Genomic DNA, 17,502 nt, shown 5'->3' on the forward strand with positions numbered 1-17,502 from the left:
TCTTGTTTGCAAAGCAAAGATGTCACATCAGGCAGGAGATGTCAAAATCTGATGGCTGTGTGATGGTAGCTTTCCTGGTTTTGTTTGTTTGTTTTTTGGTTTGGTTTGGTTTTTTAATGTAATTTAAATTTTGCAACCAGATATTTTTATAGGTGCTGAGCCCCTTTTCCTTTTGAGCACAGCTGTTTAACCCTCAGGCCTGGCTCTGGAAACCTCCCCAAAACTGGCCTTGTGTTTCTTTCATGTTTGATATCTTTGGGGTTCACACATCCACACTACATGCAGTTCACAGCATCAGATACTTTGAGAAACCTGCTGGGTTCAGCGGGCCTTTTCCAAACTGACATTGGCCCAAAGTCTGCCTCAATTCAGCTGGATTGGGACATGTCTGTATCAAAGGAGTGGTTCACAGCTGATTTGTCCAGAGACCTCGGGGCAGGTGTGGTAAGATAGGATAAATAGGAATTCACAACAATAAAGTTAAAGGTAAGGGTGATAGACCTTCACCTTGCAGATCAACAAGCCTGTTCTGTTCATTCCCTCTGATGCCTCTGGTACTGGTCACTCTCAGGCAGCACACTGGGCTAGATGGACCATTGGTCTGACCCAGTATGACCAGTCTTGAATTCTTATGTAAGCCATCTACAGCCTTGTCTACGCTGGCAAGTTTCTGCTTAGGAAAGCAGCTTTCTGCAGTGTCACTCCCGAGGTGTATGCACTGCCAAGCCACTTACTGCGCAGAAACTGAGCAGTTGCAGCGCTGTAAAAAAAACCATGCTGACGAGAGGTGAACAGCTTTCTGTGCCAGTGCTACAGCACTGTAGTGCCAGTGTAGACACCCTTGTCAATTACAGTGCTGCGATTAGCATCCGGGAGGTGTCCCACAATCCCTGCTCTTGCCTCTCTTTGAATTCTACTGCACTGCCTTCAGGTGACCAACCATGAACCCCACACCTTAAATTCCTTGGGAATTTTGAAAATCCCCTTCCTGTTTGCTCGGTGATGCATGCAGCAGTCTCAGCACATCTTTCCAAGTGGCCATGCCTGCTCCACACACCAGGCAATCCCTCGCTTGGAGCAATGTTCAGCTGCTGGACCTCATCAGCATTTGGGGAGAGGAGGCTGTCCAGTCCCAGCTGTGCTCCAGCCATAGAAATTATGATACGTATGGACATATTTCACGATGCATGAGAGAAAGGGGCCATGACCAGGACACACTGCAATGCAGGGTCAAAGTAAAGGAGCTGCAGAATTCCTACTCCATGGCACAGGAGGCAAACTGCCACTCTGGTGCTGCACCCACAAGCTCCCGGTTCTACAAAGAGCTGGATGCAATACTTGGTGGTGACCCCACCTCCACTGCGAAGGCCACGGTGGATACTTCGGTGGCTCACGTGCCAGTCGAGAGTGGACCGAACCAGGAGGAGGAAATCTTGTATGAGGATGTGGAGGCGGAGGGAGACCCAGAGGCAGAGGATGAGGCAGAGGTCAAAGATGCATGCAGCCAGGAGTTCTTCTCTACCCCAGAGGAGGCTAGGCAGTCACAGCTGTTGGAGCTTGGCGAAGCGCAAACAGGAGAGGAGGCAACTGGTAAGTGGCTTTGATTTTGGGAATTTCTGAAGTGACTTCTTGGGGGCAGGAGGGTTGCAGAAAGCAGGCTTGTGTCTGTATGATGTGTGTATCACTCCAGGCCTAGTCTGGACGGCAGAACAGGGTGATGATTGACTCCCTTACTTCTCGGGAATCTGCGCTAGAGATCTCCATGAAACTCTCATGGAGATACAGGGCAATCCCCTTACACAAGCCAGCCCCGTGAGGGTCACAGATGTCCAGAGAAAACAGCACAAGCTGGTTCCATGGTGTAACGGTCAGCACTCAGGACTCTGAATCCTGCAATCTGAATTCAAATATCAGTGGGACCTCATCTTTGCTTGCGGCAAAGCCATGGCGCTCAAAGTGCTCACCTTCCCTGGCTCCAGTTGTGAAAGAGCGAGTCTTTTCCCTCCGGCTGGGTGACTCACGCCCAATGGAGCCAGGGCTTCGGTTGGGATGGCATGATGGGATGGTGGCAGTGGGTTGGGCCTCTAGAACTTGCCACCCTGGCTACCGATGCCTGCAGTCCTGCGGTTTGACCTGATGGTTGGGATTCTCGCTGCTTCACCTGATGCCCACACGTTTGGCCCTTGTGCTTGCTGCCACACTTTTCCTCTTGCCCACAAGGACAGGAGTGCCAGGGCCAGGCTTCATAGTCAGGGATAGGCAGGAGGGATGAAGAGTCCCAGGCTGGAGCCCAACAGACCTTTCCTCCTCTGGGCACCTAGAGCAGAGGTGGCTGGTGCTGACAGCTCCAAGGGAAAGCTTAAAAGCAACAGAGTAACCAAGGGTGAGGAGAACGAGGCCTATGCATGTCCAGCTGACAGCCACAAAGACATCCGGCCAGCCTGCTCCCTGGCATGCCAAACACCCACTGAAGGCCACCCACAGACAGCGGCTGTTGATGCTCTGTGGCCAACAACAGAATGTTGTAGGAAAGCAGGGCCAGCCCCCCTGGTGGGGCCTCTTACCTTCTCACTCAAGGTGCTCACTTTTGCAGTAGGGCAGGAGATTTTAATCCAAAAGGCTTTTCCCCAGCTGGTGAGAAGCAGCGAATCACCCAGGCTCCAAAGGCGCTATTTAGCAAGCCCCCTCAAGCAAAGGGATGGGCGCATGTTTGGAAGAGGGAAACTGCTCTACACTCTAGCCCAGGCAGTCGCCCATTTTCTTTGGTAAGTCAGGAATGGTAAAGGCTAGACTGGAAGACCTGGGGCTCATACCCCAGCCTTTGTGATGTCCTATCCCTAACTCCTTCCCAGGGCTCTAGCTGAAGCCAGAGCATTGGCCTGAGCAGCCAAGAAGAGAGCAGGACTTTCAGTACAAAGGGAAAACCGTACAAGCACAACCGTGAAGGAACTCAAACCGTCAATCGCCTGATCCGAAGTCAGGCGCCTTATCCATTAGGGCACACGGTCACATGAGAAAATCCTCTCCAAGCACTTCTTTAGAAAAGTTTCTCCAGTCATCTACTGAGGGGGCAGAGACACTCTGCGCACTAGAAGTCGAGTTGCCAGCGAGATGTGAGACTTAGTTCTTTGGAGCCAGGTGCAGGACTTTGGCAGGGAGGCTTAAGCATGGGGGATCAGGGTGCAGCGGACAGACTGGCTGTCTAGGTGCAGAGATTTAGTCGCACTGAGGCACAGGAGGGAGGAGGAGGAGGAATCTTACTGATGGGCAGTGGCTGTGGAGAAAAAGAGGAAGGGTTCCTGGGACTTCCCCCCCCTCCCCCCGTTAGCTGCCTGCTTGCTCTTGTGGTGGAAGGGGGCAGATGTTCCCAGGAAGCCTGTTTTGTTAGTTCCCTCTGGGGCACCTGACATTGGCCACTGTCAGAGGACAGGATACTGGGCTAGATGGACCTTTGGTCTGACCCAGTCTGGCCGTTCTTATGGGGTTTGCCAAGGTCACCTATGGATCTTCTCTTTGTGTCTTTGAATTCTCTACAGGGCTGCATAAGCTGCCACAAATTTCTGGTCTTGGGTTCAAGCTTGAGACCAAGGATTGTAGGTGAGGCAGGGATCAAAGGGTGTCACGTCTGACAGCCAGCAAACGTGCAGGTCACGGGCAATGAGCCCAGGACAACTGGTAAATGTGGTGCATAATGAGCCCAAACTAAAAGGTTTCTTGTTGGCCTCAAAAGGTAGTTGCTCAAAGGAAGCCATCTGGTGTGATGAAAAGAGTGACCCACGTATGGACTCAACTAGCTTGGGGAGTCCTTGCACTGGGGGGCTTGGGGGTTTAATATGTGGTTGGGAGAATTCCACATCCATAAAATCTCACCCCTAGGTTTGTAATGTCAGGCTCCAGCAAACATGTCCCTCTATGTGTGAAAGGAGAGGCTATGAGGGGGAGGGTCCACGTGGGTGTCAGTGTGAGGGGGAGGGGCTGTGAGAGGGAGGGTCCATGGGGGTGTCAGTGTGAGGGGGAGGGTCCATGGGAATGTCAGTGTGAGAGGGAGGGGCTGTAAGGGGGAGGACTATGGAGTGTGTCTGTGAGGGGAGGGAGAGGCTGAGACCTGCTTGCTGCCCCCCTAAACCAGGGACCCCTAGTTGAGAACCACTGCCTGGGAGCTCTGTTTAGAAGGAGGGAGTAAAGTTGCTGCCTTTCCTGGTGGCTGAACTCAGGCCCTGAGAGTGGGATATCCAGGCACTGTCAGCTACACCAGGAGAGCTCACCGAGCAGCTGCCTGGCCTCAGGGACGGTCTGAGCCTGCAGGGCCCTGCGGGGCACTAGAGCAGCTGGGTCAGGCTGGGCACCTTGATTTCCGGAGAACTGCCCTAGCTCCCTGCTCAGCAGCAAAGAATAATTTCTCCCCCATTCCCCCAATAAATCAACCTGGAGCTAAGTGCAGAGCTGGGGGTTTCTCCTTTCACTCCTCCTGGGGAATGTGGGGGTCCCGGGCTTGTTTCTAACAGAGCATTTGGAACTGAACCAGCCTTCCATTACAGAACACTCAAGTTCTGACGACATGTTTATTTACAATTTTTTTATAATGTGATATAATCCTTCAGTCCTAGTGTCACCATCGATAACATGGCTTGGTCAGCCTGGTGGGATACCAAGGGTAAAACTAACCAGCTCTTCAAATCCAAGATAGAGGAGATAAATCACTTCTCAGAGTCAATGTGGGGTAATCAGTAGGCAGACGGTGGGCCAAATCGCTTTTGAATGGACCCCAAAATCTTTTTATTTACTTATTATTATCATCATTATTGTTATTTTTTATTATAATTATTTTCTCTGGAGTCTGGACTTTGACTGGACCTTGACCAACAATTTTGGACCTTGACAGAAAAAGAATGGCCTATCCCTAAGAATGGTGTTGTTACCTTCCTTATGTCCTGGCGCCATATTGTGGCCATTTTCTTTCCCTCCTTTCAGTGAAAAGCTTTGGAATTTTGTGGTCTCTGGTCACAGGGGACACACTGCTTCCAGCCAGCTCCTTAGCTTGGGGAGGGGTGAGTCATTTGGCAAGCATAAGTGGCAAATAGGAGAGGTACTTTTGCCAGATGTGTTGGTGGTATAGTGGTGAGCATACCTGTTTTCCAAGCAGTTGACCTGGGTTTGATTCCCAGCCAATGCAATGATGTGATGTTTTCTTCACTGGGAATTGGTTTAATTACAGTCATGTTATATCAGCTTATCAATGGAATGAGAAAATTAATGTCCCAAATCCCAGCAGATCATTAAACACCCAGTGGAGAAAGAAAGGGGTGAGACTATACGGTGAGCTGTTGGAATCATCCTTCTACTATAATGTTTGGTTTATTTTTTAAAAAAAATCCTTTACTTCCCTCTCCCTTTTAGACTCAGAGCCTTTTAAGGTCAAAAAGGACCAGTGTGATTATCTAGTCCGACCTGCTGCACTTTGCAGGCCAAAAGACCCCACCTACCCACTCCTGTAATAGACCCCTAACCTTGGGAGGGGAGTCAGCTCTGTGCACTGCCCCTACCCCAGGCAGTGCATGGAGGCCCTCTGCTCCCCTCCCCCATTGGGTGTGCAGAGATGTGCCAGCAGCACTAAGGTGGCTCCCTGCCCACTCTACCTCCATCTCTCCGTGCTGCTCCCAGAAGTGGCTGGCATCCCCTGGGGTGGGGGAGTGTCTCCATGTGCTGCCCCTGCCCCAAGTACCAACTCCGCAGCTCCCATAGGCCAGGAACTGTAGCCAATGTGAGCTCTGGGGGCTGCACCTGCAGGCAGCGGCCCACAGAGACCCCCTGACCCCACCGACCTAGGAGCTGCTGCTGGAGGGTTGTGTGTACCGGTCACTTTGGGAGCTGCAGTGCCTGGGGTAAGCGCCACCCCTCCTGCATCCCAATCCCTTGCTCCAGCGCAGAGCCTGCACCCTGCACCCAAATTTCCTCCCATAGCTTTACTTGTCTTCCTTTCACCCAGAACCATCCTTCTTCTCCTGGGCTGCAAGTAGCCATCCCTGGGAAGCCAAGAGGCGGGCACAGGATTCTACCTCCCTGCAGCCAACTGCACCTCCCCAGGCTTTGGCAGAACAAATGGTGGTGCTCTACTAACCCCACTTACCCACACTGAGGCGCTTAGCTTCTGCCCTGCCTTCCTCAGCATGACTTTCCTCTTTTGCCCCATTCCTGCTTCACTTCCTCCTTTGGCAAGTCATGCAAAGGAAGCCAGCAGGAAGAGCTGGCCTCCATAGGCCAAATTCCCAGGGCAGAGGAGGCCAAGCCACACGGCTTCAAAGGATGACTGGCCTAGATCCTCTAGCTTTCCCCTGCTGCTACTAAGGCTTTTTCTCAGCTCATTTCACCACCCTCTATCATGCAGGGATTGGGGTTATTGCAGGGACAGGCCAGTGGCAGCAGTAGGAGCACATTGCTGGACTGCTAGGGGAGCTGGGGAAAGTAAATCATCATGTTTCTGCCTGGTTTCAAACCAAAAGTCTTTCGGGTGTTAAGCAACCATGGTAACCACTACACTAAAGAAACTCTGTTGCAGGGCTCTGCCTTTCCCTTCATAAGAACAGCCATACTGGGTCAGACCAAAGGTCCATCCAGCCCAGTATCCTGTCTGCCAACAGTGGCCAATGCCAGATGTCCCAGAGGGAGTGAACCTAACAGGTAATGACCAAGTGATCTCTCTCCTGCCATTCATCTCCACCCTCTGACACACAGAGGCTAGGGTTACCATTCCTTACCCATCCTGGCTAATAGCCATTAATGGACTTAACCTCCATTAATTTATCTGCAAATAGAAAGAGGAGTACTTGTGACATCTTAGAGACTAACAAATTTATTTGAGCATAAGCTTTCGTGGGCTGAAACCCACTTCATGGGATGTATGCAGTGGAAAATACAGTAGGAAGAGAGAGAGAGATATACACAGAGAACATGAAAAAATGGGTGTTCCCATACACACTATAAGGAGAGTGATCAGTTAAGGTGAGCTATTATCAGCAGGAGAAAAAAACCTTTTGTAGTGATCATCAGGATAGCCCATTTCCAACAGTTGACAAGAAGGTGTGAATAACAGTAGGGGGGGAAATAAACATAGGGAAATAGTTTTACTTTGTGTAATGACCCATCCACTCCCAGTCTTTATTCATTCCTAATTTAATGGTGTCCAGTTTGCAAATTAATTCCAATTCAGCAGTCTCTCGTTGGAGTCTGTTTTTAAAGTTTTGTTGTTGTAATATTGCAACTTCTAGGTTTGTAATCGAGTGACCAGGGAGATTGAAGTGTTCTCTGACTGGTTTTTGAATGTTATAATTCTTGACATCTGATTTGTGTCCATTTATTCTTTTATGTAGAGACTGTCCGGTTTGGCCAATGTATATTGTTAACTGGCTTCCCTGCGAGGGAAGCTTTGATGGACTCCAGCCGGGAAGCATGTAATTCCTCCTCCCGGCCACCGGGGGCGCTGCGCTAGAGGAGCCAGGTGGGATGCCTCCTGGCCCTGTTGCTGCTGCTGCTCCTTGGACCTCTGGCCCTGGGGTTCCTGCTGCTACCTGGTGGGTCCCTGGCTCCTCTGCTGGGCCTGGGCTGTGTCCCACTACTCCGGCTAATCCCAGCAGTTCTTCCCATGTGAGTACCTGTAACCCTGCCTGCAGCCAGCCCCTGTCGCACCCCCTTGCCTGCAGCCAGCCCCTGTCGCACCCTGTGCCCGCAGCCAGCCCCTGTCGCACCCCGTGCCCACAGCCAGCCCCTGCCCACAGCCAACCCCTGTCACATCCCCTACCCACAGCCAGCCCCTGTCGCAGCCAGCCCATGTTGCACCCCTTACCTCCAGCTAGCCCTGCCCCAGGCCCCTGTCTGTAGCCAGCCCCATGTCCACTGGTGCACTGCAGTTCCCAGGGCAGTAACGCTGCACACCTGCTTCAATGAGGGGGGGCAGGGAGCAGCTGGGACCCACACATGTGCACACCCTAGGGTGACCAGACAGCAAGTGTGAAAAATCAGGACAGGGGGTAGGGGGTAATAGGAGCCTATATAAGAAAAAGGCCCCAAAATCGAGACTGTCCCTATAAAATCGGGACATCTGGTCACCCAAGCTGAAAAGTCCTAGTCTCTTTAATCTCTCCTCATATGGAATCCGTTCCAAACCCTAATCATTTAAGTTGCTCTTCTCTGAACCTTTTCTAATGTCAGTATATCTTCTTTGAGATGAGGATACCACATCTGTACGCAGTATTCAAGATGTGAGTGTACCATGGATTTCTATACGGGCAATAAGGTATTCTCCATCTTATTCTCTATCCTTTTTTTAATGATTCCTAACATCCTGTTGGCTTTTTTGACTGCTGCTGCACACTGTGTGGTCGTCTTCAGAGAACTATTCATGATGGCTCCAAGATCTCTTTCCTGATTAGTTGTAGCTAAATTAGCCCCCATCATATTGTATGTGTAGTTGAGGTTATTTTTTCCAATGTACATTACTTGACATTTATCCACATTAAATTTCATTTGCCATTTTGTTGCCCAGTTGCTTAATTTTGTGTAATCTCTTTGAAGTTCTTCAGAGTCTGCTTTGGTCCTAACTATCTTGAGCAGTTTAGTATCATCTGCAAATGTTGCCACCTCACTGTTTACCCCTTTCTTCAGATCATTTATGAATAAGTTGAATAGGATTGGTCCTAGGACAGACCATTGGGGAACACCACTAGTTACCCCTCTCCATTCTGAACACACTGATGGGTGAACGTGGAGAAAGTGGTGGCAGCCCTTCGATAGGTCAGCTGGTAGAGCAAAGGACTGGAGCCGGTGCTCAGGAAATCATCCTTACGTCACCCTTCTAACTCCAGCTTGAAGGAGAGCTTCTTTTTCTTCTCCTTGCTGAGAAAGACCAAGAGAAGAAAGATACCTCATGAGGGCCAACTTGGTACACAAACCCACGCTGCTTTTTCCTGCTGGGGAGCATGAAATAAGGGACTTCTGGCAGGTAAAGGTACTGCTGCACATCCAGGAAACAGCCCACCCCCACACACAAAGGGACCAAAGAGCCTGCCAAAGCGTGGGATTGAACCAGCAATCTCTAGATTTTCAGTCTAATGCTTTCCCAACTGAGCTACTTCAGCATCTGAAAGGCAATTTTGGCCTGCTGCTTCTCTGTCTGGGATGTTTTTGTCAGCCATGGTACACAAAAAGGGCATCATTGTGAGCACCCATGAAGGCAAGATGAATTTTTACCTGCCTTGCTCAGCTTGACTTGCTTCCTCATCCCATTCCTGCCTTAGATCCTTGGTTACCTGGTGGCTGAAGGAGGTCCAGTGTCTCAAGTGGTGCCAGAGCCTGGCGCAGTGCCCCTGGGCAGCGTTTGCTCTGCACATGCCGGCCGTGCACATTTGCAAATACTTTAAAGCTCCTGTCAGTAAGTTCTGGGGACAGCTGCGCACCTTCAGAGGAAACTCCCTAAAATTGGCCTGTCTCACCCAGTGGTACTTTGACCTCTGTTCAGACTGAGCCGAAGCGGGGGCCTCGCTGCTGTGGCTGCCGCTGCTGTGAGGGAGGCCACAGTTGTGGATGAAGTCATCCTGCAAGTACCTTCCATGTAGCCACGCACTGAAAATCCTGTAAGATGTAAGGTGGGAGTAGAAGAACACTAAATGGGGGGGGGCTTCCTAATTTCCTCCCCCTTCCACCACCATCGGCCATCCTATATCCAGTGCTGCACCCAGTGGGGTCAGAAAAAATACGGCATATCCGAAGAGTCAGTTGGGTTCTTTGTGGTTGCCCCGCCATTCCCCTAGGGTCTGACCTGACCTCCAGCACAGCCATCCCTGAAAATTGAAAAACAAAGAAGTAGAGCCGTAAAAGGATTCAATGCCCACCAGGCACAACCCCTCTTCTAATATGGCAGAAAAGCCACACTTCTCCTGACTAGGTAGGGACATCCTATTGCCCCACAAGAAGTGGAAGGCCATCAGTCTCAGCAGCACTCGTGGAGCAGCGGGAAATACATGGCTGAGGAAATTCCCCACAGCCGAAAGATAGGTCTCGAGCATCACAATTTTGTATGCTAATGACAAGGTCCACTTATGCCACCGGCTGAGCCATTCCTCACAGACTAGCAACCGCTTCTCTCAGTTCGTGTTCCCCACCTCATCACCAACCGAATGCTAGAAGGCCCAGCTCATCAACCTGCCCACTTTCGTAGCCCTCCTCTTCTGCCCTGACTGATAGGGAGGAATATTAAGCCTCCCTCCCTTAGGCCAGTCCTTCAGCATTTCTGGGGAACACCAACACTGTCCAAGTGACTTTGGACCAGTAGGTCAACCAATAGGGCTGCCTCCTAGGCCAGGCTGCAGCCCAGCTTCAGGACTCACAGGAAATGGAGCTCGCATCCTACCTATAGGACTCCAAGCATGGCCAGCCTTCTGGATCAAACATCCCCTCTTGCACTCAAGTCACAAGAGCTAGCGGGCAAAAGACAGGCTACCATGTCATTTGAGAGCGCAAGATGAAGCTTTGGAAATCCCAGTATGGTTAGCTGGCAACCAAAGGACCCCAAGGTCCCATTGAGACAAACTTTGATTGCAGGATTCAAAGCCCTGAGTGCTGGCCCTTACACCATGGGACCAGCAAGGGAACCCTTGATCTCTGTTGACTCCCAGCAGGGAGGACTCTGTGGGGACAATTTTTTTTGGCAGGGAGGACCCAGTGGGAACATGCCTTTCTGGCCAGCCCTGCATTTGTTCAAAAAGTCAGCACACAGCACTTTGCTGCAGGCCCAGAGGCCTTTCTTCCTCCAGACTGCGAGGCCAGTGGACAGGTGAGGAAGTAGTACCTTCGGTCACAGGCAGTAAAGGGCCCTTCCTAGGAAAGGCCAAGTCCTGAAAAGGAAAAGCTGAAGTTAAGGAGAGTCCTTCTGACATTTTTGGAGGATATCATAGGAAGAAAAGGTCTCTGCCTGCCTAGGGACTTGAACCCTGGACCCTCAGATTAAAAATCTGATGCTCTACAAACTGAGCTAGCCAGGCTCACATATCAAAGAGGCAGATTTCATGCAGAAGAAAAACTAATCAAGAAAAAGGGAGCAGAAAACCTACAGAAAATGTGCTACTCTTGCTCTCTTAGCAGTCCTAGCCCCAGCCTGCTTCTCCATCCGGCGCCCTGAGGCCTTATTCTTTTTTTAGTTAAATATTAAATCCAGGAGAAAACACAGTTATACAAAGCAAAACGAAATCACAAACAGAAATGTCATTGGAAATATAAAAATAAAAATGGAAAATGCAATCCCCATCACTTTATCATATCGGGGCCATTCCTGTATCGAGAGCACCTGCTAAGATCTCTGTGTGCTTATGAGAAACCTGGAGGAACTAATACCACAGCCTGAACATGAAACTCAACTGCTCCCAGGTGCCGCAGTAAAACCCTTTCCCTGCTGTGACATTGCCCTTCATGTCATTTTATGAAAATATGATGAGTGTGAATATAATGTAACTGGAATATGCTTCATGCAAAAGGTCTTTTGTAAGGTAGCATTAGAAAGCTTATAATCTACTGTGTGTGTTCATCCTATTTGTATGAATGTATCATTCTTGTATCTCTAACTAGAAATATGAAATATAACTCTGAGGTCCTGTTGTAATTATGCAAAGTGTGGGCCATTAATAGTGGTTTGGAATCTTGATGGCTCCCATTAACCAGGACAGTTGACTATAGATGGCTCTGTCCTGCACCATCTGTGAGTCAGGCCAGGAAGAATGAAGGCTTGGGGGGGGGGGGGGTCTCACAGGACATGTGACCATGTCACCTGGTATGGGAATCCATCTTAAACCCAGGGCTTTTCCCCAGGAGAGAGACAAAAGTTTCCTGCCTTGTACCAAAGCTGTATAAGGGGGTAGGACAGAAGAAAGGTGGCTGCAGTCATGAGAAATCCCCTAGCTACCACCTGAGCTTGAACAAGGACTATACCAGGTGAAAAGGTTGGGCCCAGACAAGAAATAAGTCTAGTCTGCGAAAGAAGCTTATTGGAAGATCTCTGAGGGTGAGATTTTATCTGTATTGAGTTTCATACTGTATTAGGCTTAGACTTGCATGTTTTTGTTTTATTTTGTTCTATGGAGAATACAAACTCCATAGAGAAGGAAAATATAATGCCTTAGAAAAGTCTGTGTGTGTGTGTGTTAGATGGGTGGGAGGGTGTCTAGAAACCACTCTCCTACAGTTTCTTTTCTCTGATTTCCTTTAGAAAATCTGAAGCAGGGAGCCAAGCCCTTGCTTCCTCTGAGACTTGAGCTTAGGACCTTCAGATTATGTGACTGATGTGCTGCCAACTGTGCTAAGAAGGCTTGGAAAAGTTTTAGGTTCAGTGCATATAGGACCCTCTACAGCAGTGACTGGGCAGGGAAGGAGCCAGGGGTGTGCTGGAAGAAGCAGGGAGATCTGGTGCCCAGAGACCTGTCCTGGCAGCTTTCACAGCAGCAAATAAATCAATTCGCCCTGCCAGTGAATAATGTACTGGAACTAATGGCAGTACTGGGTGGAGGTTTCCAAGCTATGCACCCCACTTCAGAATTTATTTTCCTTTCCCTAGTATGGCACTTTCCATGTGAATAAGGCAAAGCAAGTTGGGGAAGCTACATGAGTAACAGAAACAAGGGCTCCAGGTAAGGCTTGAACTTATAACGCCAGCAGTATTCCCTTTTGTACTAACCAGTTGCACCAGTGCAGGTGCTTTTTAGACAAAGCTGGGAAGTAGGCAGTTATCAGTCTCTGTGGTTCACACCTTTGCCTGGTAATTGAAATGCTGCTGCATCAAACCTAACTCAAGATGCGGCTTTTCAGCGATGAGACTCCAGTACATTTTAACAGGAAGCAAAACTCTATTCTGGTTTTTCTCTCTATTCTGCTCATCTTCTCTCTCCCCCCCAGTCTCTTTCCTTCCCCACGGGGGCAATGCAGAGAGGAACCCCAGTCAGTCTCTGCCACAGAGAGTCTGAATCCCATAAAGGGAGGGGTCACTCTAAAACATTGATAATGGGGAGGGGAGTAGTGTGCATGGATAGGGGCAGAAAGGATGGAGAACTGACAGTGGGGCCCAGAGAGATTTCCCCCACAGATTGGGGAGACCCCTGCTGCCCACCATCAGCCAGCTGTGGGAAGAACAACTTGGGATTGCTTGGGGAAGCCACCTTTAAAAATACAAGTGTAACATGCTAATTACATTTTAATAAGACCAAAGCCTCCTCAAACCCAGTGTCACAATCGCTGGAATGACTTTGTCCTGATATTTTACCAGCCGCAGACACAAAGCGAATCAAATTACAGTTTCCATTCGGAGTCAGGGCACACACAAGAATCCGGAGGCTTTTAATTCCTTAGGTTCTGCTGCCATTTCATTTCTATCCTGTTCCAAGATTTATCATTGTGCAAAGCAATGTTAGGCCCTTGGGAGTGTCCCCCCAGTCTCGCCTGCCACCCCTGAGAAATTTAAAAGGGCCCAGGGACCCCCCACCACCACCACCAACAGCACAAGGGGGTTAAGGTGACTTTCTGCCCACCCTTGCTCCATGTGGCACGCCACTCCTGGAAGCGACTGGCACGTCCCTTTGGCCCCTGAGGTGGGGGGGCTCCACGTGCTGCCCCCGCCCCGATTGCCAACTCTGCCAACTGTTGGAATGGGAGCTGCGGGGGTGGAGTTTGCAGGCAGCGGTGCGCAGAGATGCCCCGGCCCTCCCGCTTAGGGGCTGCTGCCAGAGGGGGGTTCAGGTTGCTTTTGGGAGATGCCCAAGGTAAATCCTGCACCCCTCACCCTCTTGTGCACCCCCAACCCCCTGCCCCAACCCAGACCCCACACCTGCATCCAACCTCTCTCCAAGAGCCTGCCCCCTACACTCTCTCCTGCACCCCAACCCCCGACTGAGCCCAGACTCTGCACCCAAACTCTCTCCTAGAGCCCAACCCCTCTTCGTCCCACACCCAAACTCCCTCCCCCAGAGCCTTAGGCAGGTGTGTGTGTGTGTGTCGGGGGCTGGATTTTGTCCCATTCTGGGCACCACCAAAAATTATACAAACCTGCCACCCATGTCCAGCCCAACTTTCTGCTGATGCACCTCAGCCCACACCCATGCAGGGTTTGAAGCTTGCATTACTTAAGTTGCAGGACACTGAGGATTTCAGCTCCCCTTTGCCCAGAGGGAACCTTCACACCACTCCCAAGCAAGTTCTTGTCCATAGGATCCCTGTAGGGGGGCTGCATCCCTCCGTGTCTTTTCTCTCTCTATGACAGCCAGGGTGCAATAACTGGGGCATCTGAGCACCCAGGACCTTCTGTGGGGCTGCCATTCCCCTCCCCTTCTATGGTATCGTCTGTCATTGACTCCAGCTTTTGTTTTATCCGTCATCAGCACCATCCCAAGCAAGCTGCACTCACCTCAAAAAGACAGTGTCCCCTGTTGGGTGTAAATCACTGACCTCTCTCCTCTCTGAGCATTGACTGCCCCTTTGTTTCCTTGCCTCTCAGTCTGTGCAGATGGGACCTTTCCTTCCAGTGCTGGGAGGATTCGCCCTTCTTATCTACCATTGTGCCAAGCAGCACAGCATGTGGGAATCTTAAATGTACCAAAGTGACTTAGGAGCAGAAACCCCCACAGACCTTCCATGCAATTGTCACTTGTCCTTCACTGAGCTGGATTGAAACTCATGCAGGGAGATTGCTGGGCCACATCCCCTCTGGGCATGAGCAAAGCAGCAGGTTGAAAAAAAGTACTGGGAGATACTGGGCATTGAACCCAGGACCTCATACATGCAAAGCATATGCTCTACCACTGAGCTACATCCCTAGGTGGGCTGTGTACACGCAGAGCCCTCCTATTTCCAGAGCATCCAGTGGCCTAAAAGCAGTATGGGGGACACATTCCCTGCTCTGAGGGCAAAACCTGCTGTCCTGGAGGTTGGTGGTTCTTTGGAGTCACTTTGCAGCAGGGCCAGATTCGATGAGTGAGGCAGAGTGTGTGCCCTGGACTCAGGGTGCAAAGATAGAAGAATCAGGCCTCTCCCCTGCATTGGGTGGGGAGTGCTGCAATCCCCTGCTGGAAGATAATGGTGGTGGGGGGCACTGTGAGCAGCTCAACACCTGACCCTGGTGGCAGAAGTGGTATGGAGAGCTCCAGGTATTTTTAGGATCTGCTATTTTCACCTGCTTGTAAAGTCCAGCTTTCCCAAGCACATTCATTGCGGTGCAGTTGGGTCACTGTTTCCATGGCTGAACAGCAAAGAATCGCTCCCGGTTTCCCTTCTATCTGCAGCATGATTAGCCTGTGTCAGTGATCAATGAGGTAGATCTTGTTGTAGATTCTTATTCATTCTCCACTTTGACAATTCACACAGTCCCTTTCCCATGCAGATTCCCAGCACCTCAGTGATCCTGGTAGCAGGGGTGGGGTCCTGAGATTTTCACTGTTCTTACTCCCCTCCACTTGGAGTGAACTCAGCTTTTTCCCCATCCCAGACAATCCATGAAATAACAACAGCAGCAGCATAAAGAAAGAGGGGAGGGAACATCTCACAGCCCAGGGCCCCATGCTTGTCCATTGTTTCCATGGAATTTGGCACCCTGATTTGCACAAGGGATAGAGAAAGATCTTGCTGTTCCTGTGTCTGTGCAAAGAAAATTGTGCTTCTGTATGAAAGAGAGGCAGAAAATGGCCCCATGGTGGGACAATATCCTCAGGATTAAGAGCAAAGGACTCGGGCTGAGAACTGATATAACTCCACTCATCTGGGATTTAACCAATTATCTTCCATGGAGACACTGGGAACTTGTGACATTGATCCAGACTCTGGGTGTTCAGACTGCTTTAACTCATGGTGAAAACATGATCTTGATTCCAAGAAGGGAGAGAGGAGAAGCCTGAAACTGACTTTAGTCCCAGGCTGGGGTCCCTTGAATGGTGGGACACATCTTTTGCTGCTACCCAGGGACAGCAGACTACTGGCAACATACCAGGGCTGGGATGAGAGAGGAATGTTGCATGGACTTTATCATACAGGGCCCTTCCTGCTTCTCAGAGTCCACAGCTGCCATTTGAATGCATCTGAAAGTTACAAGGAACAACGATCTGTGTTAAAGGAAGGTTGACATTTATTAGCGCCCGAATTTATATTGTGTGCACAAACAGAGGATTGAATGTGTAACAGGTAGTTTGATAAATATTGGTTATTTTATTTTTCTAAGAGGTTCCTGTGCACCTCCAGTAGAATTTTCAGTCCCAATGGCAACTTACTTACCAAATGTAATACAGACTAGTCCATTCCTCCCAAGTGGATTTGGTTCTTTTTCTTCTACACATTGTAACCCATGGAGGCCAAGGACCTGCAAATGTGTCTTCATGTGCATTTGTTTAACTGATGAAAACATAAACTAGACACTTAGAGGACTGAAACTGATTTCAGCTGAGGGACATACTTGCTAGGTTTTTAATGCATTTGCACAGGAAAACATTGAGTGTTTCCATTCATTTCAGGGACCCCTATTCAGTGAAACTCCTGAACATAATGGAAATAGATATGCAATTATTTTTGTTAATGAACAGACTTGCAAGGGAGCACTTGAATTTGAACCAAGGACCCCTTGATCTGCAGTCAAACACTCTACCACTGAGCTATACCCCCATGATATGGATGTAGGTAAGTCAGTGATCTTAAGGATTTTGAAAGACAGGCCCTGCCTCAGAGAGCTCCTTTTCTATTCCCAGACCACAGTGGTTTTAAAAATGGGGTTTGATTAAACTTTATATATACTTGTAGACACCAGAGATTGCACACCCACCAACATAGCTTCCCCCAGTGACATAGCTACCACCTCTCGGGGAGATAGATTAACTACACTGGCGGGACAGCTCTCTCCTATCTGCTTAGAGCATCTTCATTATTTATGACTAAGTAGGAAATAACCTACTAAATGGACAGTAACCAATTTAGCAAATATCGCTGTGTCTGCATTCAATATGGGTAACTGGTCTTATTGGGCTGGATTAGTAGGAGCATTGTAAGCAGATCAAGGGAAGTGATTATTCCCCTCTATTCGGCACTGGTGAGGCCACATCTGGAGCATTGCATCCAGTTTTCGCCCCCCTCCCCCCACTACAGAAACAAATTGGAGAGAGTCTAGAGGAGGGCAACAAAAGTGATTAGGGGGTAGGGGACTTACGAGGAAAGGCTGAGGGAACTGGGATTATTTAGTCTGCAGAAGAGAAGAATGAGGGGGGTTTGAGAGCAGCTTTCAACTACCTGAAAGGGGGTTCCAAAGAGGATGGATCTAGACTGTTCTCAGTGGTACCAGATGACAGAATAAGGAGTAATGGTGTCAAGTTGCAGAAGGGGAGGTGTAGGTTGGATATTAGAAAACACTATTTTCCTAGGAAGGCGGTGAAGAACTGGATTGGGTTACCTAGGGAGGTGGTGGAATCTCCATCCTTAGAGGTTTTTAAGGCCTGGCTT

At 49.7% G+C, this 17,502-nt stretch overlaps 1 protein-coding gene and 3 non-coding genes across 4 annotated transcripts in view; all 4 read right to left on the reverse strand.

Annotated features, from left to right (window-relative positions):
• Positions 1-17,502, reverse strand: part of LOC101944793 (zinc finger protein 3-like) — a 439,596-nt gene that overhangs the window by 335,809 nt on the left and 86,285 nt on the right. The window lies entirely within an intron of this gene.
• Positions 10,961-11,033, reverse strand: TRNAK-UUU (transfer RNA lysine (anticodon UUU)). Its single transcript has one exon. It is a non-coding gene; the product is annotated as a tRNA-Lys (tRNA).
• TRNAA-UGC (transfer RNA alanine (anticodon UGC)) lies at positions 14,772-14,843 on the reverse strand. The gene has a single exon. It is a non-coding gene; the product is annotated as a tRNA-Ala (tRNA).
• Positions 16,603-16,674, reverse strand: TRNAC-GCA (transfer RNA cysteine (anticodon GCA)). The gene has a single exon. It is a non-coding gene; the product is annotated as a tRNA-Cys (tRNA).

Source organism: Chrysemys picta, chromosome 16, assembly GCF_011386835.1.
Source record: "Chrysemys picta bellii isolate R12L10 chromosome 16, ASM1138683v2, whole genome shotgun sequence".
NCBI lineage: Eukaryota > Metazoa > Chordata > Testudines > Emydidae > Chrysemys > Chrysemys picta.